Source organism: Alexandromys fortis, unplaced genomic scaffold (genome assembly GCF_014885135.2).
Source record: "Alexandromys fortis isolate MF-2015 unplaced genomic scaffold, M_Fortis_MF-2015_v1.1 scaffold_116, whole genome shotgun sequence".
Classification (NCBI taxonomy): domain Eukaryota; kingdom Metazoa; phylum Chordata; class Mammalia; order Rodentia; family Cricetidae; genus Alexandromys; species Alexandromys fortis.
Window position 1 is genome coordinate 2,117,278 of NW_026067998.1, and position 23,794 is coordinate 2,141,071.

Genomic DNA, 23,794 nt, shown 5'->3' on the forward strand with positions numbered 1-23,794 from the left:
ACTATTTCAAAAAAAAATCATCAACAACCTGCTCATTTCCTTGAAGCTAAAGGCTCTGAGTGTTTCCTGAAAGTCATCGAACCTTGAACATCCCCTGCTAAAGAAGAGCTGTTCTGCAGGGACTCTTGCCTATTGCTAGGCATTAAAAAAAAAAAAAAAGAAAAAGGTAACTCTGTGCTCTCTTCCTAAAACATCATCCTGAAGTTCTCCCCCTCTCTGACACTGAGCTCACTATGTCTATAAGTACAAACTATGAGTCTAGAGATGAGAAATCTGATACTGTCAGCACAAGTGAAGCAAAATGAAATGGGAGAAAAAAAACCCTCCACCCATCTGGACTTCCATATGCTCTGTAGCCCAGAGGCTAATATAATTCCTTGAATGTTGGTTATAAAGCAATGTGATATGGATAACAGCTATGCTCTGAGCTTATTTAGACAAGCGTTCTTTCTAGTCAATAAAGCTTTGGAAGGATTAAAATACAATCAGTCTGAATCATCTGTCCTGAGTTTGACCATTCACTGCACCTGCTTTCTGTTTTTACCCCAATCTGATTTCTTAGCCACGAGTCCAAGGGACTCAGAAAATGGTGATAAGTTCAGTGGTGCAGGTACTGGATACATGAGCAGGCAAGCAGTTCCCGGATGATCTTTGCAAATAAATAGCAACCAGATTGTAAGTGGCCTCACGGGCTGCAGGGTTGGTTTTATTATTGGATGATCAGCAAGTCTTTGGAGTAAAGCAAGGATATTTGTTTGAAAGGAATAATTTTCTTGACAGAGTGGACAGTGAGCAAGAACAATAAAAGAATGAGAGGGAGACATATCCATTGAGACTGTTTCGGCAGTGACCTGAAGACAAATTTTGACCAATTCCAAGAATATAAACCAGAAAGACCAGATTGGAAGCTGGGGTCACCAGCTAAGACTCCTAGCAAGAGTGGAGAGGGTGACTGAATTGACCTTCTGTAATCAGATCAGTGAATACCCCAACTATCATCATAGAGCCTTCATCCAGTAACTGATGGAACCAGATGTACAGATCCACAACCAAGCACCAGACTGAGCTCTAGGAAGCCAGTCAAGGAAAGGGAGGAGGGAATATATGAGCAAGGGACATCAAGATCATTATGGAGAAGTCTATGGAGACAGCTGAACCAAGCTCATGGAAAATTCTGGGCTCTAGACCAACAGCTGGGGAGCTTCCATTGGACTAAACTAGGCCCTCCATCTGTGGGAGAGAGTGTTGAAGCTTGGACTATCTGAGAGACCCCTAGCAATAGGACTAGGATCTATGCCTATTGTATGAGCTAACTTGTTGGAGCCCATGCCACCATAGTGGGATGCCATACTCAGCCTTAATGCAGGGGGAATGGGTCTTGGTCTTGTCCCAACATAGTGTGCCAGACTTTGTTGACTCCCCATAGGAGGCCATAGGAGTGGATGGGAGGTTGGCTGTAGAGGATGTGGGGGAGGGGGCGAGAGGAGGGGTGGAAGCAAGAACTGTGGTTGTAATATAAAATGAAATTGATAAAAAGTAAATAATTTAAAAAAAAAACAATTTAAAAAGAACGTTGGGGTCAGACATATACCCTGCGTACTTTCCTCCCTTCAAAAGAACCAACAAAATCAACTCCCTAAGAAATTCCTCTTCAGATGTTTGTAGCTCTTTACATATGAAAAATATTTCCCCCTTTGTTTTTATGAGGTAGTCTAGACGGTCTAGAACTCACTATGTAGCTAAGGTTGGCCTTGAACTTGTTATCCTTCCTCCTCTGCCTGACAAGTGCTGGTCACACAAGCCTGTGCCACCACAGTTGCATTATGAAGAATAATATTAAGGGGACTTTGTGCATGCCCACTGAAGATCACGATTTTCAAAGGAGGTTCTTAATATTGTGCATAGTACTCCCATATCTTATAAGCACAGCAGCCTTTAATATAGTAATTTCTCATCTTAACATATACATTGCCTCTTTACTATTTTTAAATGCCAAACTTTTCTGTGTCCTAATTTACTCTTTTATGTTAGATATAAAATATGCCCTTGGTTTCTGTCCCTTTTCATTTCATTTCTAATGGTGCCTCAGATTTCCACCTCTAAAAGCTCCAGCAACAACAGCCTTGACCACAGCCCTACAATACACTTCATAATAAAATGAAAACTAAATGGATTTCAACGATCAAGTTTAAATGTTTCTATGTCCTCTTACACAGACTTCCTTTCAAATTGAAGAGCACATGATGGCCTTTCTGCCAATGCCTCACAGAGAGACATCTATAACATATCTTTCCCCTAAAAATTTAACCCTCATGTTAAAATCCCACAGTGTGATCTGAAAGAATTTAAAAGATTTGTGACTTAACATGAAGGATTAAATATTTATCATATAGCTTATGAAACATTGCTCCTTACGAACAAAAACTCTTGGGTGATTCCCAGCAAGAATAATAGTGTGTTCCAACAATGAGAGTGTGTTCCTTCACCTGTTAGAAAGGAGGGGACAACTAAGCCAGCACTGACTATAGGGTGGTCACAAGGTTCAAGGTCAGCCCTTAGAAGCAGCCCTAGAAGAGCCTCAGGGGTGGACTTGAATTAGCTAGATGTACTGACTTTAGCAAAGCTTGATGGTGGGGCTCAGGGATGCACAGCTGGGCACCGAGGAAGGCAGGATCTTACACATTTGAGGTAGGTAGTAAGACTTGTGAGACACATTTTTAAAAGAATTAACAATTTCTAAAGAATAAGTGAGAACTATCTAATATATTCACCCAAGATTCTCAACAGCTTGAATGCCAATTCGTTTCATCGGAGAAGCAGGCATTTCGAAATTTTAGTTGCTTTTCTCTCTGTTAGGCAAACGATCATGGGGGAGAAAAAAAGAGCTGCCTTTGTTAGACCGCTCTCTGACATGGGAGAGGCAGCTGCAGAAGCCCTCACCTGTTTTCCTGATAGGTTGTATTGAGCAGTGGGCTCTCAGGAAGCAAACACGCCTGTCAGTTCACCAAAAATTAGCAGACCGGCTGTCACTTTATTGTGCAACACTTGGCCTTTAATTTTATTCCAAAGACATGAGAACAGGAGTTCAATACAAGCTCTGATTTTTTTTTTCTTAAGCAGTGCAATAGAACTGAGATTTCCTGAGTCACAAAATAAATGTAATCAGAGCAGTTGCAACAGAAAAAAATTATATATACTACATATATTCTCATATGTATACTTACTCATATTTCTAATAAATAAATTAATTAATTTTTTATTTTCTCACAGCCATACACACCAGCTACTCACTCAAAGCCAGATTTTCAATGGGCCTTCTTAATTGTGTCTGCAGTCTTAACCGCCAGCTCCCATTTACCCCAGTATAAGCCACGTTTCAAAAGCAAATTGGATACCTGCATGAACAAGCAGGCAGTTAGGCAGCTAATTACTGTTTGCAATTCAATTACCTAATTACTGTGGGCAAGTGCAGGTTGTTTGTGCAAGCAAACAGTCCCACCCACAAATATTGCTGATTTGATTAAGAAGGCTTAGGTGCAAAGATTCATGTTCACCACTAGTGCCTCAACAGGCTCAATAATTCCCCCATCCTGGGCTGAGAGAGGTCCTGGTTAAACACCCTTCCAAGATTGGATTAGAGTAAAGCCTGGCTAAGTAATCCTCACTAACCCCTTCTCATGCCAATCCGAAGGCTACCCTGGAACTCCACCCTGCTACTCAGCGTGTTCTGGGGACCAGCAAGCAGCATTAACCTCCTCTTGGGAGTTTGGCTAAAAGGCAGAAACTTGAATTCTATCCCAGATCTGCTGGATTAGAATCTGTACGGTGGCAAAAAGTACTTAGGCAGTGCACATGGATCTTTGTGTTTGAGGAGCATATCCCTAGATAGTGGCTCAAGAAATACGATTGTCTTGGCACAGAGTTATATAGCACTGTCTGTGTGAGGATTACTTGATTTTTTTTTTTCAAACGAGAGAAGGGCTAGAGGAAGAGAGGAGATCACACTTCTCAGCTATAATGAGCAAACTGTATGCTTCAAGCAAAATCCCAAATAGCCTTTCAGGAACAAATTGTATAATCCTAAAAGTTCTTAGTGAGTGCACAAGGAGAAAGTACCACTAATGGGACTGACTACCCTGCATCTTTCACATTCTCCATCCATTTAGGCTCCAAGGCACATTCGTCTTCATCTATGACCATGTGCCCGGCCACAAAATTCTTCTGTGAATATTCCCAACCTCAGCTTGAATTCCAATTAATCACTCCAGTCTGTCTCCACAGAATCACAGAGTAAGGACTCCATTTTGTGGGCTCTGCAGAGATAGACCACGCGGATCCATTTGCCCAAATAGTACCGAGAAGACAGCAGCACAGCCTCGGGGACAGACATTTTCTGCGCCCAAATAGACTGCTTCAGTGATATCATCCATCTCTCTTGCTTTGGCATGGTGGAGAACCTGAGCACACTGCCACTTTAGGCAAAATTGTGCAGTTTGTCTTCGTGATGTAAGGGGAAAGGATCACACAAGACTCAAGGATCTGACCGGAGCATTTACCAGTTGCAATGTTAGCAAAGGGCCTCAGGCTTTGAGGTTTATCCCTAAAATGAGAGAGGTGAATTGACAACTTTCTAATTTTCTTTAAGTTCTAGAAATAATTTTCACATAATCCAGAGCTTCTAAGTGTATCGTAGCTGCCCTGTCTGTCCTTAGAGTATATTAGGCCCTTCCGATTTCACAATGTCGGATTTCTTGGATTGTGCCTCCCTACGCTTTCCTACTGTGTTTTTATCTCATTCAGACCCTCCGTTAGCTAGGTGTTCCATTGACAGTCTTCCCCAAAATGTGAAGAGACTATTAGGAGAAAATGGAAACGTATTATTTTTGTGTGGAAGTTTTTGATTTTGGATGGAACCCTCTTTTCATAGCAGGGAACACTGATGAAATGCTAACTTGCATTCCTCTTAAGGAAACTACGGCATTTCTATAAATAACTGAAGCCGTGCTCAGGAGACCATAAATAGCAAATCTCTCTCTTTTCATTTCAGCAAGGAAAGTCCAGAAATTTCAACTCGCTTGCTCAAGGAAGTACGACTAAAATTAGAATTAGTATGCCCTTCATCTCAACACCGTAAGGCCATTGGTCCCCTCATTGTTATCATTACACTGCAGTTTGTGAGAAGTGAATGACCAATCAGCATGACGATGAACTTTGTTTCCTGAAAGGTGAAGGGCAGGCCAGATCTCAGGCAGAGCGGACGCACGTCACTTCAGGGTTCCTTCCATAAAGAAAAAAAAAACGAGGACGTATCTTTCCCAACGACGCTTTGTAGTCGGATCTCAAGCTAACGTGAGTGAGCTCTTACACAAAACCAACCATTCAACAACTCAAAAGAGAAAGACAATACTGCTGAGAGCACAGAGATTATTGCTAGGAACGAGGGCCGGGGGCGTGCACCGAAAGCTGGAGAGTCAGGCCCCAAAGCTCACAAGGTCAATGACTTCACATCATTTGCCTGGACTCAACCAGACTCAACTGGATGACCTCTCATTGCCCCCAGATTCTGAAAGCCCTTTAGAAACAGAACTATGATCTGTGAGAATAATGAGACCTGGCTAAATCAGAGCTCACGAGGCTCACACGTGGATCTATGTACACCGCATGAAGGCAGTGTGGGGTGAAGACCGTTTAGGAACTGATACAAAGTTTTAAACTTACGCAAAATCTTCTTTGTCTTGGAAAGGGCCATCTTCAGTTCAGGGAGAATTGCTATAAATTCATATTAGGAGAGATTAAGGAAAGCTATAATTATATATGTTGCTTGGTTAGTCTCCCACCTAACATGTTACATCCGACTTTGATGCCACACGTGAGATGAACATGAACAAGGAAAAATTGGTCTGGAAGAAAATCTGTAGACCGGTGAAGAGATTTGAACCTTGTCATGTGTCCTCGCTGGACAGGGTGTGAAATGTTTAGTCCTTGGAAAAATAAAAAGGCCCCAGGTGACCTGATGCCAACCTGAAGGGCTGTCATTTTCTCGAAGAGCTGGCTTATTTAGTATACTCCCGAAGAGCAGAGCCAGCCTCCGCATGAGGCACACACACACTGGAGGGACTTCATCCAAAGGCTGAAGAGCCTCCTGAGGTCACTCAGCAGACCAGTTCAAGCCCTTCTGTTTGTTCTCTGGAAGGGGTCCAACCATCTGATGAGTGAATGAACAAGGTGACCTGGCCCAGCTCAAACTCCATGCAGCGGAGAGAAAAGCCAGTAGAAAGAGACAGTAAAGTTGAGTAAATGCCAGGTGGTTTTTTTGCTGCCTTTAGCAAACCCTTCTTGTGTCAGCGGTGGCAATGAATCATTTATTTTTACAGGAAGATATTTTAGATATAGTGATAACATGCAAAGATGATACATCCACAGAAATATAACCATCCAGGTAGTCTCAGTGAGATCGAGGCAAGGTTATTACCCATCAGTGAGTTTTATTTCTGCTAATGAAATAAAAATATTTCATGATTATAACTAGAAAACTCTTTTTATCTGTACCCAATATGGGAACTCCTTCCATGTCCCTTCTTTAAGGATTATTGTATCTCATTAGCAAATTGTTTTTTACCTGACCAGTTAGACACACATTGTGTCAATGACAAATCTTATAGCTCAAGTGTTGTGTCCTTGTTTCATTTCTGGCTTCTCTGTTGTTGGTGGTATGTACCTTTCATTTATTGTCATGTTTATTTATGACAGTCCTCAGAAGTGTGGCCATCTGTGTTATTAATGTAAAAACAAAATCAAACCTGGTCCTTTAATCTCACTTCCTTCACCTTCCCTCTAAAAGGCTAATGATCATCTTATTCCGATTTCCAAAAAGACAAGAACTTTTTTTCTATTTTGAAAGTACTCATTTTGAGAATTTTGAAGTTCACCTTCTTTCTGTAGGCCTAGGAGAAAATCTCTAAAATTCGGATTAAACATCATACTCAAATGTGCAGATGTCCACAGCTATTAACAAAGATGCTGAAGATTAGCAGAGAAAATGTCCGTCTGCAGTTTATCTTTCTGTAGTCTACTTTGAAACTGTACAATGCTACCTACTACAAGGCTAAGGATATGGGGAAGAAAGATGTCAGACTATAAGGGAATGATCACTTTTCACATATGACTATAGCATAAAACTACTAATCCTATCTCTACTATTTATGGAAAGACAAAAGGTATACCATTTTTGTTTTTTGTTTGTTTGTTTTTACAATTTAGAGATAAAATAAGACTTCTGCATGCCTAGAAAAGCGCTTAGGAAGAAATGTAAAAGAGTACGAACTGAGATATAAAGACCCAAGGGGCCATTTTTTGTACGTAGGTTGGGGTTTTATGTATATTTAATTTAATTATTAAAGAAAATGATTAGACTAGCTCATACCTGAAGGAGAGGTAGTAAGACCGTTCTGAACCAATAAGAATTTCTTTTGTTGTAACAACTTCTAAGACATCTACATTTTCCTATAACTCTCTGCAGAGCCTCCCAAAAATGTTTGTTGATTGAATGACTGTTATTTCTCAGGGACTTTAGCCCACTGAAAACGTTGTTTCAAATTTTTCTGCCTATTGATGATGACTTTATTTTTTTAACCAGACATATATGAACAGCTTGTGGAAGAAGCAAGGAGAAGCACAACAAACTAATCATAGAGCCAAGTTCATGTTCTTTTTCCAGAGCTCATGGACCTTCACTGGGACTTCTTACTCCTAATCACTGGTGTCAGAAAAGTCAGGCTAGCCTGTTCCAACAGCCTCAAGTCAAGGAGAGACCTCAGCTATAAGGCAAACGTCCATTGCTACAGTTCTAAAGTCATCAAGAAAAGTCTATGAAAATAAATAGCCAGGCTCACTGCTCTGTGGTAATGGGAGGATAGTAATTTTGTGTATTTCTTCCTGTGATTCTTGAGTTGCACTTCTGAGCCAGGGAGCACTTGTGAGATTTGTCCTATTGACAAGGGAAGAAATCAAAGTGCAAAAAAAAAAAAAAAGGGACTTTGACCATTTTGTTCAGTACTCAAGAAACATGAAGGCCATCAGTTGATAAACACAATTTAGATTTAGATGCACGCACAGGATTAGAATTTGCGTGCTCCAACTTCTCGTTGAATATTGTTTGGCCAATATGCACTCTGTTTCCAATACCATTTTGCTCTCTCCAAACCAAAAGCTATTAGTTTTATATTAGTTCCAGAAACTGTTCTAGATCCAGGTAACTTAGGCGAGCCTTTGGGAAATCCAAACACCAACCAGGTAAGTAAAGAATTACACAGTTTGTTCTGTTGATTACAATTGAAGCTTGAAAAAGATACTGTGGGAATGCCACAACGAAGACTGACATTGTCTGAGGCTCTTGAAAGAAATAAATGTTTACATGCATGAGTTCTTAAAACATAGATTGGAGAGCTTGAAGTAATGCAGCAGTAAAGAATTTCCTTGCTTGTGCAAGTGCGTGCGCGCGCGCACACACACACACACACACACAAATAGGGTAAATACCATAGAGAAATGCAGGAAAATGGCAACTAAGTAACAGCCAACAATTGAAATACTTATGATGGGTCTGGGCAATGAAGGAGACTGTAACTAGGATAACAAATTGGGACTTAACTATTTGGGCTAAGGGCAGCTAAAGAAATGTCATATTGTATTGTTTTAAAGCTGATTAAAGACTGTTGTGAACACTTAGTAAGGGTACCATGCAAGGTTTTAAGTACCACTTTCCTGGCACGCTGACTAGAAACAAAAACAGCAAGGCTTCTTTTGCTTTCTCTAACCTCCCTCTGCCCAAGCTGACATCACCATTCACCTGCCTTTCTACGGGATCCAGGAGGCATTAGATGTAATTGAGCATCCGTAGCAAGTTCTGTGTTGGCAGTGAACGGAGTCATTCATTCTGGCTAGGGGATCTTCATTACAATTGCATGAAGTGAAGCTTTCAGTGAAGGCCACATTATCAGAGTCTACTCGATGCTGGCACAAGGAGAACTGCCTGGTGGAGCCAGCCACAAATGTCATGTCCAGCTTTTACACACAAAGGAAGTGGAAGCTTTTATATATGTATGAAAGTCCAACACCCATTATCACTGATTCATCTTCCCAGCAGCACCAGGATGTCTCAGATTACATTGTCTGACTCCGGGGAGAGAGAATGTGGACAAGGTTGAAGGGAAGGGATTGCCGCTGGGAAGTCAGAGGCTCTCGCCTGAGGTTCCAGCTGCAGACAGCCATATTCCACGTTGGAAGTCAAGCCAAGGTCTTACCAAATGATGGCGGAAACGCCTTTATAAAACAGAATATGAACCCTAGAGTCTACTGCTGCTGGCGGGAGTCGAGAAAGGAGCAGTGGGGTTTGGTTATAATTTTCTTTGTCTGCAATAACAGAGCGAGGGGAAGAGGTGTCACAAACATGAGGTAGAGGAAATGAGAGAGCTTTATGTTGAGCCATTGGATTCACTAGATGGGTCTGAAAGCTACAAAGAGTTAGTATAAACGCACACACACATGCACACACACACACACACACACACTTACTTCCCTGGAATGTCCCAGAACATTAAATGTAATGATTACTATTTTCAATAATATTTTTTTTTATTCTCAGACAGACATGATCTTTCCCCAAAATTGGTTCTAATCTATAAAGTCCTCAGTGCCTACACTGGAGAGAGTCAGTAAGGGAACAATTATCACAGGGATTTTATGTTGAAAAAAAAGATCTGGTCACCATAAGACTATTGGTTTTACATCTACTACTGGAACGTAATGTCTACAAATCAGGCAGGAAGCAAAGTTAGTTGTCAAACAGGATAGTAGGACCAAGCTAGAAGCCCTGTCTGGGTCAATGGAACCTATAGGAGATATTTCTTCACAGTGACAATCACAGCCCTTTCTTTATCCAAAGTTCTGAAGAAGGATCCAGCAGAAGGTGGAACAGCTTCAGGTTTAACTGACACTTGATACCAGATGGGTGAGGAGTGGGCAAGTGAACAGGTAAATGATAGGGCAGGTAAGCAACCATAAAGCCATCCACAAAATCATCTGCCGACTCCCCCCGCCCACCAAACACTATAGATTTGCAACAAAGCACTCAAATACAGCATACCTTAGTCAGACCCAAGGAAAAGAATCCCAAGAAACATAACACAGTGCAGTCAATCAGTGTTGCAAAGCTGCCCACATGTGCTTTCCGAATTAATTTTCAAATGGGAGGTATGTGGTCTATAGATGTGGCTATGATTTCCCAGGGCAGCTGCAACACAGCCCCATAGACGGGGTAAATTAAAACCACAGACCTTTAGTCTCTCATGTCATAAAAGGCCGAAAATCTGAAGTCTAAGTTTTAGCAGAACCATACTTCTTCCAAGGGCTCTTCAGAGCCCAAGAAAAAGTCCTGGAAGAAAGAATATCTGGAAACTTCCTGTAGTCCTGGTGTTTCTTGAGACACACCTCCTCCCTCTGCCTGTCTTCACATGCCCTTCCCTGTGATTCTCCATATCCCCCCCCTTCTTATGAAGATACTGATCCCACTAGCCTGGGAACCTGTACTATAATCACATTTGCCACAACTTTATTTATGTGGCATGGTTCTGACACCATGTGCTTCCCAAGAGTCCCAATGAGGATTCAAGGATTCAAGTCCATTAGACAGGTGTTGCTATAGGGGAATGGGGAAGCCACTGGGAGATGGGCCAAATAGGGACTCCTTAAATCACTGTCGGAATAACTTTACAAGGTAGTTCTCATGAGGCTTCATGGTACTTCCCCAAAGAGGAGTGCTATAAATCCCAAGGTAGCTTCCATCAGTTTTCTCTGCTTTTAGAAGGGGATGTAATCACTTGTTTCCTCCTGTATACACAGTCCTCATTGCTGTCAGGCATGATGTGATACGGCCAATGGAGTCAAGGTAATGCCATGTTCTTGACCTTCCAATTTGTGAGATGAATAAACCTTTTCTGTTTACAAAGTCAATTCTGTTTCATTGCACCAACCTTAAGCTTATCAATGGCTGCATGAAGTCATATCCCAAGGTTCTGAAGAGTTGATAAACTGTGAAGAATCCCATATGAGCGAGTTCAAATGCTAAAGGTGAAGTCTTGACTCAGAAATGAGTGCGTGAACAAAGAATTTGGAAATTCCCTAAGAATAAGCTTCCGTTCGAAGAATTCTGAGCTTGTTTAGGAGTGTAGTTATGATACCGGGTAGAGCCTACAGGTGTTGATATAAAAATAAGGGATACCAAGAAGGCTGAAAGGCATGCAGTTTCTGTTTTCTTGTTCATTTCATCATGGAACAGTCTACATTGTTATTCAAAATGGAAAATCTTGGCTCCGAGAGATTAAATATTACTCCCAAGATATCGCTTCAGAAAGCAGCGAGGCTGAAACTTAAACCTAGGATTATCACATTCCAGAGAGTAATTTTTAATTCCACTTATTATGTACTAGCTAATACTAGTGGAGCAAATGCTCACAACCTTCCTTCTTTGAGACATCTCTCCGTCATCTTTTAATGCTTTTATTTAATATTACCTGCTCTCTGAAGTTCTTTCCAATTCACTTGAACAAATGAGGTCTTCTCTGACCTCACATGCAATGGTTACTATCCTACCATTGTACACATGCCCTTGTACTCTGTAATCTGCTTACACATCTGGTTCCTACCATATATGCTGATGTCATATCTTACCAGAACAGAAGTCCCAGTACTGACTCAGGACCCAGAATGTAACAGGAATTCAAACTATCTCCTTAATTGCAACTCCCAAGGAAACAGATCATCTCAACAGACAAAAATAAAAAAAAATTAAAATAAAAGTAAAAGGAATAAAAGGCAAGGCCACAACTTTGGGGGGGGGGGGCAGGCTACCACCCAAAGGCTCACTGATACTTTCGGTGTGGTTAATCATAATTGCCAACTTGATTGGATCTGCAATCAACTAAAAGACAGACATGCCACTGGGAAGTCTCTGAGGGTATTTCTAGAAAAGGTTAACTGAGGGGTGGAGACCCTCCCCGTAGTTGATTGTGCCTCCCGCTCCAAATCTAAAGAAAGCAGTACTGCTGGCTGGCCTGCACGTGTTCCTGGGGAGTGTGTCTCTGCTGTTACTCTCATCGTTCTCTCTCGTCAGACGCCACTCCATCCCAGGCTGAAGACTAAGAGTTCTCCTGGACCCCTTCAGTTCTCGAACTCCAGGCACAGCCTGCTGAGTCACTGCAGACCCATGAACTCTGTATCTGCCAGGTTCTCAGTTTCTCTCACATGGGAACAGACGTTACCCATCTACTGAGCCCTTATCGCATCAACCAATCTAATAAGTCCTCTTTATAATATACATCCAATCTATCAGATCCGTTCCTCTGGAGAATTCTAAGATCCATGAAGCTTTCTGCAGCCAAATTTTCTTGCTCTTTATTTAGTGGCCCTTTGTGTGCTCTTTCCTCCTCTGTAGTCCACAGGATGGGCTACAAAATCATAAAAGGCTAATTTGTTTTACTACGTGGACATCTCTTACCTCTCTAAATGTTTTAATATATGCCTACTATGTCTTTCACCCTGACTTCTCAAAGGATAGGTTGAGACCAGTGGTGGGAGCATCATGCAGGATCCTGAGAGGAATGCAGAGTCTCTGGAACTTCGCAACACTTCTCACCTCAGACTCCACACTTTGGTGCATTTTTTAGTAAATCACATATATTCATTTGAAAGTTGCACAGTCCTGGCTATCGAAATTGGCTGTGCCTTAGAGGAACTAATACGTAGGCTAGAAACTTGATATGTTAAATTACTCTCCTTGTGACCTTTAGAAAACTACTTTGCATCCCTGACTCTCAACATCCTCAACTACTATGGAAACTGTAAAGTGATCCAAGAGTCATTGCAGCAGATTCTTAAGTCTCCCTACAGTTACTAAATCAGACTCTCTCAGAAGGTTATGTTTTTAACAAATTCCCAAGCTTATCCTTAGGCATACTTTTACTTAATAGTCAGTATAACCAATCAACATAAAGAACAATCTTTTCTGTCTCCTTGTCATTGCCAGTGACATTAGAGTAATGCAAAGAAGAGGAACGATTTGAATAATCTCTTGGAAGCTCATGCTCATGCCATATTTTGCCTTCCTTCTTTAGTCTACTCTCCCTAAGACTGAATTGTGGAAGGAAATCACTTTCTGTGTGACCTTCCATGATAGGCAACCCAACCATTCTCAACCATTCTACCTGAACAAAACCATGTGGTCTGCAGTGGGTGGGTGTTGTTATCAGTGACTACTCATTAATCTTCTGACTGTGACAGGAATACCAACAAGGATTCCACAGAGATTTAATTTCTCACTTCAAGACGCTTCTTTTCCTAACCTCTCCATAAAATGTTGAAAACCAAGTGCTCTCCTCTTACTGCTACACAGTTTTTGTAGATCAAAGAAAATCCCTTCAGTGGTCCCCCAAAATCTTAAATTAGGGAAGAAATGATGGTGATAAACATTTGGTGACTTTTGGCTCTATGCTGACTCTACAGGTTACCTGTATCAACAGCTACAGATTCAGAAAATCCCCTCTGTTATCCTAAGATGCAAATACTGATCTGTAATATTCCATAGGTGAGGATGAGGATTAGATGCATTGTTTGCCTTTTTTTTTTTTTGCATGTATTTGATTCTGGAATTCAGTTAGCTCAATCTTGTCTCAAAGTATGCAGGCACACACATATGTGGGTAGGCATGCACAATTGTATGTGGGCACACACACACACACACACACATCTAAGAACTGATAAGTCTAACTTATAATCTATTAAGCATCTTAGTCCATTCATCATTTTCAATTTTACAGTGTCATGGAACTTGGTTCATAAAATATTGCTTAGTGCCTTTTCTGTTCTTTGGGGCCTCAGTACACAAGGTTAGGGAGAATTACTCAGGCACTAAATGATGACAGAGCCTATGAAGACAGGCTCACAACCTTCTTTAGAATGAAGCCTGTGCAAAGAAATATGTTGATGCCGTGGAAGAAACAACAAGACATCTGATGTCAGGCAAGGGCTCTAGAGATACCCAAAAAGGAAGGTGCTGGGTTTGGCTGGCGGAAATAGATATGGAGAGGATTTTGTTTGAATTTATTGTTGTTTTGTTTTGTTGTTTGTTTTTAGAGATAGGGTTTCTCTGTGGCTTTTTGAACCTTCCTGGAACTAGCTCTTGTAGACCAGAGGCTGGCCTGAAACTCACAAAGATCCACCTGCCTCTGTCTCCTGACTGCTGGGATTAAAGCCACCACCTGGCTTTATGGAAAGGATCTTACAGTTTTGAGATGGAAGATCAAGCAGTGCAGGAGAAACAACTAAACAAACATGAGGAAACAGGAAGCTCCAGGGTCTAACCAAACAAACTAATTGCTTTCAAACCAGGGGTATGTTTGGGAAAGCAGGGGGCTCAAGGGTTGACAGTGTTATCAAAAGCCTGGAACATCAGGCTGGGTATATGTCAGGTATTCAGAAAGTTTCAGAGTCAAAATTTGTGTCTTCTGAGAGAAGACATGAAAGCAAGTGTTATCAAAGAAGATGACCGCAGACAAATCAAAGCTTAAGAACAAGTGAGAATGGGAAGGGAAGCAGACGACAGAATGCCTTAGAATGTATGCACACTCCGGAAGACTGAGCATGGGCAGGAAGGAGAGCAGGCCCACAACGAAAGGCAGGACAGAGAGGAAGCAACCTGGAATCCTTGACATCACCGAGAACTGCTTATCCATCCCTACTCTCTTTAGTTTCTCAACCTTGTTGAGTCAGCATACTTATTTGTACCAGGATGAGCTATATTGCAGAGAATCTCTGAGAAGTAATTGAGTGAATTTATCAAACGCCCCTTTCCAAACCAGGGTCTTTAGACTAAAGTTTTCTTCTCTCCCTAAGTCCTTACTGCTCAGATCATGGCTGATACACTCACCATCAGCAGCAAGAACAGGGGAAAGGAAGCTAGAAATTAGACTGCCAGGCCTCTTTCCAACCTGCAGAATCAGAAGGTGCACCTTGACATGATCGGCAAACATTTGTGTGTACATTGAAGCATTGCCCTGTGTAATCTTTGGAATCGCCCCAACTGTATCCCAGACTTCTTAGCCGGAACTCCTCTTTCCTTTGTCTACTGTCTTGAAAAGAGGGAAGAAAAAACATGGCAGCCAGGGAAATATAGCAGTGACTACAAGAATCCCTATGACTACAACACAGCAGCACTAATTTTTTTTTTCTTTTTGCTAAAACTGTCACTAAAAAGCATTCTTAAGACAGTTTTTCAAAGTGAGATTCAAAAATGTTTGAAGAAAAATGACTTCCAAAGACAATTCAGCTGGCAGTTTCTCTGCTGTGTTTGTGTGGTTGGGACTGTCTCATTATTTTATTGGCATACCCGTAGTCAAGCTTTTAAAATGATATATAAAGAAAAAAGGCATTGTGCTGGTGACACTAGTAACTCAATTTTTAAGGTAACAATCGGGACCTGTAGCTGAGAGAAAAGAATCTTTGATTCTGTGGATTAAGGATCAAACTCAGTCCTGAACACCTTTGCATGTGGTCACCATTTAAATCAAAGCCTTTAGGCTCTTGACATCATAAAGCAACAACATAGTAAAGGATCAAAGGATGGAGAATTCTCTGTGAGGAAGGACGAGTCTGGACACTGCCCACACGTGTATTCTCTGCACAGCATCAGCTAGAATGGGATGCTGGTAAGCTCATGAGCCCGGAGCTCAGGCAGCAGAAGCTGGCATTCTGATTCTGAGCAGAGAAGACAGCAAGGTGATCTCTAAGGTCCGTGCCTATGAAGGGGCATTAGGGATGAGAAAATGAGAGCTGCAGAACAAACAGCCCCGGATCAACATCTCAGATGTTCATCCACCATAGACTTGTATCTCTACATAACAGTATTCGAAGTACTTCCCAAAATCTGCCTGGAAATACACTCTTGAATCCCTAACCCTGAAAGAAAACAGCGACTACAGGGCATCTTCTAATGTTATTTCAGTACAAATAAGGGACATCTAGGTAGATTTTTTTTAAATGTGCTTGGCTGAATAGTATATTACACAATTAATATAAATTTACATATTTATTGGCAGTTTCATTATGATAAAGAAGAATCAGGATGATGCCACTCTTTCCCAGGTCCCCCTGAGTTCTTACATTTAAAGATACATTTTGAATACTTATAAAGCATCCAAAAATAGAAAAAAGATATGCCCCCAAATTTAGTGGAATCAGAAAACACACACACATTCATGCACAGATAGCAAAAATTATCCAAGATAAAAACAAGAAATATACTGCAGAAATTGGCATTTCAGACTTCAAGAAATATTATAGAGCTATAGTAATAAAACAATATAGTACTGGCCCCACAAAGGACATGTAGTCTAATGGAATAAAATGCACCTATCATGAGTGCTTATAATTATAGCCATCTAATATTTGATAAAAAAGGAAGATTTAAAAACCTACTGAAGAAAAGAAAGTATCTTCAACAAATTTTCTGGGAAAACTGGAAGTCCACAAACAAAAGAATGAAATTAGAATATCTATCATCCAACACAATTAGCTCCAAGTGGATCAAAGACCTCAATTTGAAACCTGAAATTCTGAAACTTCTAGAAGAAAACATAGGCAGTGCACTAGGAAGTGTAGGTATAGGAAAGAACTTTCTAAATAGGACTTAATTTGTGTAGAAGTTAAGGTCAACAATTGACAAGTGGGACCTCAGAAAACAATGAAACAAACAAAAACCAACCTCTGTACACCAAAAGAAACAAGCAAGCAGCCAAAAAAAGAAGCCCACAGAAAGGGAGAGAATCTTTGCCAGCTGTACATTTGACAGAGGATTAATATTCAGAATATCAAAATAACTTAAAATACAAAGAGTTAAAAAATGACTCAAATTAAAATGGGTACGTGGTCTATAGTAGTCTCTGTCCATTGCAAAGATAGCCTCCTAGATGAAGGGTATGAAGGGTGAAGACTATACTTATCTGTAGTAACAAGGACAGATGTTTATAAATTGTTGTTATGGATCATTCTGAGTTAGTGCATGAGTAGCTGTAGATTCTCTTCCACTAACTGTGATTTCGTTAGCACTGAGGGGTTAGTTAGGTTTACAGTACAAGACATGCTTTCCTCTTGTTGAATGAGTCTTAAGTCTAATTAGAGAGCTTTTGTTTACCACCAAGGTATGCACCTGGAGGATTATCATACTGTCGTTATCGCTGATGTGATTCTTAGATTGTCATGTCTTGGTAGGGCTGTTGCTGCATCCCTCTTTTACATGGCACCTTCTGGTACAATGAAAGCAGGTCCCCAAAGAAGGGGTATTCAGATCAGTTCTAGTTCCTGGGTCTCTGGGCTCCATTTCTGAAGGGCACAGTGCCTCTAGTAAGAGAGACTTATGTTCCATCTCTGGGTAGTAACTAAGGCAACAGCAGTAGGAGATTACTACAAAAAAAGCTAAAACCAATCAAAATGCAGAGCTGTGGAGGCCAGTCTCAATAGATACATTCATAAAACACTCCAGTACCTAAGGTTCAAAGAAAGAAGAAGAAGAAGAAGAAGAAGAAGAAGAAGAAGAAGAAGAAGAAGAAGAAGAAGAAGAAGAAGAAGAAGACAGAAGTTTATGAAAGCCAGATGATCAGAGAGTTTGCTTTGAGCTTGACTTTTCAAGCAATGTCAGAAGATACACCCATAAAGTCTACTCAACATGAACACCAAAACATGAGCTGAATAAGTATGACACCATCGAACATGCCAAACTAGACGAGTAAAAGGTCAGGAAGCCTCAACCCTACACAAAGAACTACAAGCAACTGAAGTAGGGAGAGGAGAGGTAGCATTGCCCACAAAAAAGCACACCAATTGGTTGTCCAGTGCCAAGAGATCATCCCTGAAAACATATGTGCAAGTGACATATGGTTTCAACAGGTTATATTTAGGAACATATATGTATATACAAATACATATATGGATGCAGTAACAATGAAAATGAAGCCATGAATTTGAAGGAGAGTGGGGATTATGGGCAGGTTTAGAGGGAGGAAAGGGAAGGAAGAAATTAAATTTAATTAATTAAATTACAGCCTTGCAAATAAACAAACAAAAATAAATTGGGGACTACAAACAATTATAATAATGGTCATGTTTACCAGCAACACGAGGAAATAAAGAAAAAGAATATGGTAAAAATGCAAATAAATAATAGACTAGAAATATAAACAGAATTCTCAATATAAGAAATAAAAATGATTAAGAAATACTTCAAAAATTGTAAACTCCATATTTAGCACTTTCATTATCAGTAAGATTGGAATTTGATTTACTATTCTTAGGTGACATTTTGTAAGAACAATTTCTGACAGAAAGAAATTGCTCAATAAATGGAAAATCACAACTGGACTCAATGAAGAGATCAACGGATTGTGGGGAGCTAAGCCCTAGTCAATACATCTACATCATATCCTCTGCATCTATAGCTCAGGGAACACTGAGGAAGAGGGCTCAGAAAAATTGTAAGAGCTAGAGAAAGAAACCACCAAAGATCCTTACGAACCAAAATAATAGGAAAGGCAAAAATGCAAAAGTCCTCTCATTGCATTCTCTGTTTACAAGTTGGATGCTGGCATAAAGACGGATGTATAAGCTGTTGGAGTATAAAAGAATGAAGAGAAAAGCATGTGCATGCATGACCAGCTGAAGATATACACTAAAGACACAGTGAGAAAAGAAAAATCTCTTTAATAAATGCTGTTGGGAAAACTCAATATCCACAAGAATGAAATTATATCCACTCAGAATGGATTCAAGATATAAATTTAAATAAGACATAAAACTGCAAATTCCTAGAAGAAAATGAAAATCTTCCAAACATTGGTCTTGACAATGATTTCCTGTCAAGACCAATCATTTGACTAAAATCATAGCCAAACAAAACAAAGCTTGTGTGAGTCTGCATCAAATGTGAAAAGCTTCAATAAAGCACAGGAAACAGCCAACAAGTGTAATACCGGCCTATGGGATGTGGGAAAATATGTTCAAACTGTGTATCTAGTAGTGGGTTAGTATCCAGGAAACATTAAGGACTTTGGCAACATAATGGCTAAAGCAAACAAGAAAAAACAACTAAAAGATAAATAATAAGAAGCCACTTGTTTGTTTTCCCAGCTACACAGACTCCCTAAATAATCACACAGAAACTGTATTAATTAAATCACTGCTTGGCCTCTTAGCTCTGTCTTACATCTTAATTTAACCCATTTCCATTATTTTATATTTTACCATAAGGCTCATGGCCTACCAGCAAGGCTCCAGCATATCTCTCTCATGTGATAGCTGCATGGATTCTCACTAACTCCTCCTTCTTTCTCCCAGCATTCAGTTTAGTTTTCCCCACCTACCTCTATTCCCTGTGCAGGCCCAAGAGAGTTTCTTTATTAACCAATAATGATGTTCACAGCATACAAAGGAGACTCTCACATCCAAAATAGACAAGACTTGACCAGATTTATCTCCAAAGAAGATACACAAATGGCCAATATCTAAACCAAATACATCTATCATTATTATGCATGTGGGAAATGTAACACCTCAATGAGATATTGCACCGTGCCCATGAAAAATTAATCAATCTTCTTTATAAAACAGAAAATAAGTATTGACAACAATGTGAAGATATGAAGCGCTTGATCGCTGTTGGAATGTGTAATACAGCTACTACATAAAACAATATGGAAGCATCTTGTTTGGTTTCTTGTTGTTGTTTTTCTTCTTCAACTTGACACACTTGAGTTAAGTGGGAAGAGGAACCTTAATTTAGAAACTATCCCCATCAGATTGGCCTATAGGCAAGTCTATGGGATATTGTCTTGAGTAAAGATTGATGAGGGAGTTCTCAACCCACTTTGGGTAGTGCTATCCCTGGGCAGGTAATCCTAGAATATATAAAACAGTAAACTGTGCAAGCCAGTAATCAGTGTTCCTCCATGGCTTTTGTTTCAGTTCCTGCCTACTGTGCCTTGAGTTCCTGCCCTGACTTCCCTTAGGAAGTGTATGAGTTCCTTCTCAGGCCTGGGGTATAGCCTGAAAGTTCAAAGAAGAAAGTCATTCTTTCCTCCTCAGGATGCTTTTGGTCATGATGTTTTGTCATAGCAATAAAAACCCTAACTAAGACAAGAGATTTCTTGAAAGAATTGAAATTATAGTCTTGAGAGATTTGTTATCCTGTGTTCATTGCAGTGACATTGTATGTCATTGCTACAGCTAAGAATAACCTACATGCCTAACACTGGAAGATGATAAAATGAGCAGAGTACAGACATACAGCACAAGATGATTCAGCCTTAAAAAGATAAAATATGGTCTAACGCATGAATGAGTCTTGAGGACACAGCATTAATTGAAATAAGCTGGTCACAGAAGGCATAATACCACAAGCTCCCACAAACATGAGGCACACAAAGTAGTCAAATTCAGATTCAAGGAACAGTGGTTGCCAGGATCTGGGAAGAACTGGGATCTAAGAGCTGGTTCCCAAGGATTGTAATGTTTCAGTCACACGCAATGAGAAAGGATAAGCGATCTGTTGAAGGTTATACTTACAGTGAGCACTGCTGTCATGTATGTACAAACTACACCTCACATTGTGTTTTGTGCCACATTAAAAACAAAGCAGTCATTGCATATGAAAACTTGAAGTAAAAACCCAATTAGTGGAAGGAATTTTAAAGAGTCTGATCTTTTCCTAGAAACCAGTAGCCAGCCACACTTCAAAACCACATTTGATTTTGTTTTTCAAAGTGTATTCCACAATTTTTCTTGGTAGCTCCCTCCATTATCCTCAGGAAATTTTTCTTTAAAGTTGCCCTAACTCTATCATGAAATATGACTTCTGTTTCCTTGTCCTAAGTCTAAGTGTTTTATTTGGTACTTGTCCATGCCCCTGAGACTTTTTTGTGTGTGCCTTCTCTTCTTGTACCATAAAATTTTTAAAATGGCCCTGGGACTTTATCATGCTGTAAAGGACTGAAGTTCCTTGGTGTTGTCTGGCAGATGGATGATAGCTCGGGCTTCATAATGAAATAACCACTTCAGCCAGCAAGACAGTTACCTCATCAAATTGCATTTTCTTCCCCAGCCTTCTTTGTTACCTAGCCCTTGTCTTTCAAAATGCCTGGAAGTGAGGTTCAATATTACTTGTATAAGCAACATGTGATCACTTATATTTATGTCGAAATTAATTACCGTTCAAATAAATATCTGAATTTCAGTTCTGTAGTCACCGAAGTCACATATCATGTGATCAATGGCCACCTGTGGCTAATGGCTATGGTGTTGGAAGATGCAGATAAGCATTTTTATGTCTTTGGAAAGTTGCTATGGGTAACCCCATTCTATCTTCTGGTCCCATCTTCCCAAATCCTCCCTTTCTATTACCATATCAGAATACCTCACTCTAAATAAATCCCACTGCCTCATCTGAAAAATGAGAATACTCCAGAAAGAAGACTGACCCAGATTGTTTCTGAGGTTCCTTCACGGCACGAATATCTCTTTTGTGAATCTACTAAGATCTGACCCTTGATCAGGAAGATAACTCCATTATAATAATGTTTCTTTGGAAAAAGAATATCAAATTTGAATTACATCATCCTAACTCACTGTCTCTGCCAAGAATATAACCTACTTAAGTGTGGGATCTGCTTTCCAGCTCTGTAAATTCCTTCTCGGGTCCAACATGGCAGGTGGTGCTTAAACCATAGCAGTTTCTTCATAGCCCAGCAGGGCTCGAAAACACTGTGATAAGAGAACCGGCTTCTCAAAGAAGGGTCACAGCATGCATATGAGAAGACATCTGGGATGCAGAATATTCATTTAAAAATGCAAGCCACATAGTCTTGAAAGTAATTAATTGGAGAACATAAGTTGGATTTGAACTAAAACCGAACCTCTGATTACACTTAATGTCTTCTCGATGATTAATGTATAAAGTATTTGCTGTTTACTAAACAAAGGATTTGTCTTTTCTTTACCATCTGAAAAATCTTGCTTAAAACACTTATTTTCAGGGATGTGATCATTTCTTTGGCACTTACTGGACTGTTAAATTGAATTCATGCTGTCCTTCCACATTTCCCAGCCTACTCAGGAAGTATGAAAACGAGAAGTGATGAGCAAGGCCTGGACATGTTTCTACATCCACTGTGCTAACATTTATTACTGCCATTCAGCCCTGCACACAGAACGCCACCTAGACCAAGATAAATGGTAAGTGATATCCTTTAATGCCTGGGTAACTACCCTTCCACTTAGTCCTAAACAGAGTAAGTTTCCTAACTCAAGAAATTACTCATTTTTATCACGGCTTTATTGAGATCACTGTGTTTTAGCACCACCATGTAAAATAGTCAGATATGTTTTGATGAAAATAGACTCCAGTGTAAGATATGCTTCAAGTATCAGTGTTGGCTTTAGGCTTTCCTGGGAAGGAAAAATGAATAAAGAAACAGATGAGTTATTTTCTCTATCTTTTTTTTTTTTTTTCAGTAAACTTCTGGGCCTTCAGTGGGGTCATTTTCAGCTTTGTTTTATCATTTGGGGCTTGGTGTATTTGTGCCGTGTGAGAACTCGGGAGGTTATTAGAATAGTCAGAAACAAGCAGTTTTAAATCTTGAGACTTACCAGCCTCCATGAGATAAAAACTAAATAGTATAAATATGGACACTTTTGCTGTTGTTGTTTCATTGAAAGAAGGATAGTAACCCTCAATTTTTTTTAAAGAGTCCATGGTCCAGAAGAGGCAAAATTCCTGACTGATGGATTTGGGATATAATCTACTCATGAAGAAGTTGCTACTTCTGTCACTAGTAGGTATTCTGAGTGGACACATCCTATCAGTTAGAGCTTTATGATGATGATGATGATGATGATGATGATGATGATGATGAAGAAGAAGAAGAGGAGGAGGAGGAGGAGAGGAGGAGGAGAGGAGGAGGAGGAGGGGGGGAGGAGGAGGAGGACAACAAAGACAAATGGGAGGACAAGCAGGAGGAGGAGCAGCGGCAGCAGCAAAAGCAGCAGCACCACCACCACCACCAAGGTGTGAATGCCAAGATCCTGCAGTTAGCCTCAGCTTTTAATCATTGAGAAGTTATCGATAATCCTTAATGATGGACTATAATTATGATTTACAATAAGAAAAAGGTATTTGATTTCTATATTCATTTTTGACATACCTCTTAACAGCTTTTCAAGTCTTTGTAATTTTCTAAAGGATGAGAGATGTGTGAGTGCCCTTGGTTATAATACTTGGTATCGTGTTTTTGGTTGTCTACACGACTGCAGAACTATAGTGAAAGAAATATCTCATTATTCATATAGTGAACAGATGTTCCTGGAAAGAGCCACACCCTACCCTGAGCCTTCTGCAAGGCTGTTTAGAACTTCAGTAATATGGAGAGCATGGAATGTCGTGAGAGCAGAGCCAAATGGTCCAGGCCGTCTTTAGCCCCCTGAATCGCCATTTTGTTGCCCTTTTCAGTAAGTGACCAAACATCATATTAACCTTTAGGTGAATCCTTTGAAATGTTCACACCGACTCCTAGCTCCTGCCAACTAAGCAGCTAAGAATTCAGTCACATAAGACTCATATAGATGTGATATATAGGAGGCATATAGCTGGGATTTCTCCACTGTTCTATGACTCACATACTCCATGTTTCTACAGACATAC

General features: G+C 40.2%; 1 long non-coding RNA gene across 2 annotated transcripts in view; it reads left to right on the top strand.

The window, feature by feature from the left end:
- Positions 1-23,589, top strand: part of LOC126512650 (uncharacterized) — a 54,357-nt gene extending 30,768 nt beyond the window's left edge. For both annotated transcript variants that reach the window (XR_007595114.1, XR_007595113.1), the window contains 3 exons: positions 22,202-22,329; positions 22,843-22,928; positions 23,443-23,589. This is a non-coding gene — a long non-coding RNA (uncharacterized lncRNA). The remainder of the gene's footprint in view (positions 1-22,201; positions 22,330-22,842; positions 22,929-23,442) is intronic.
- The last annotated feature ends 205 nt before the right edge of the window (positions 23,590-23,794 follow it).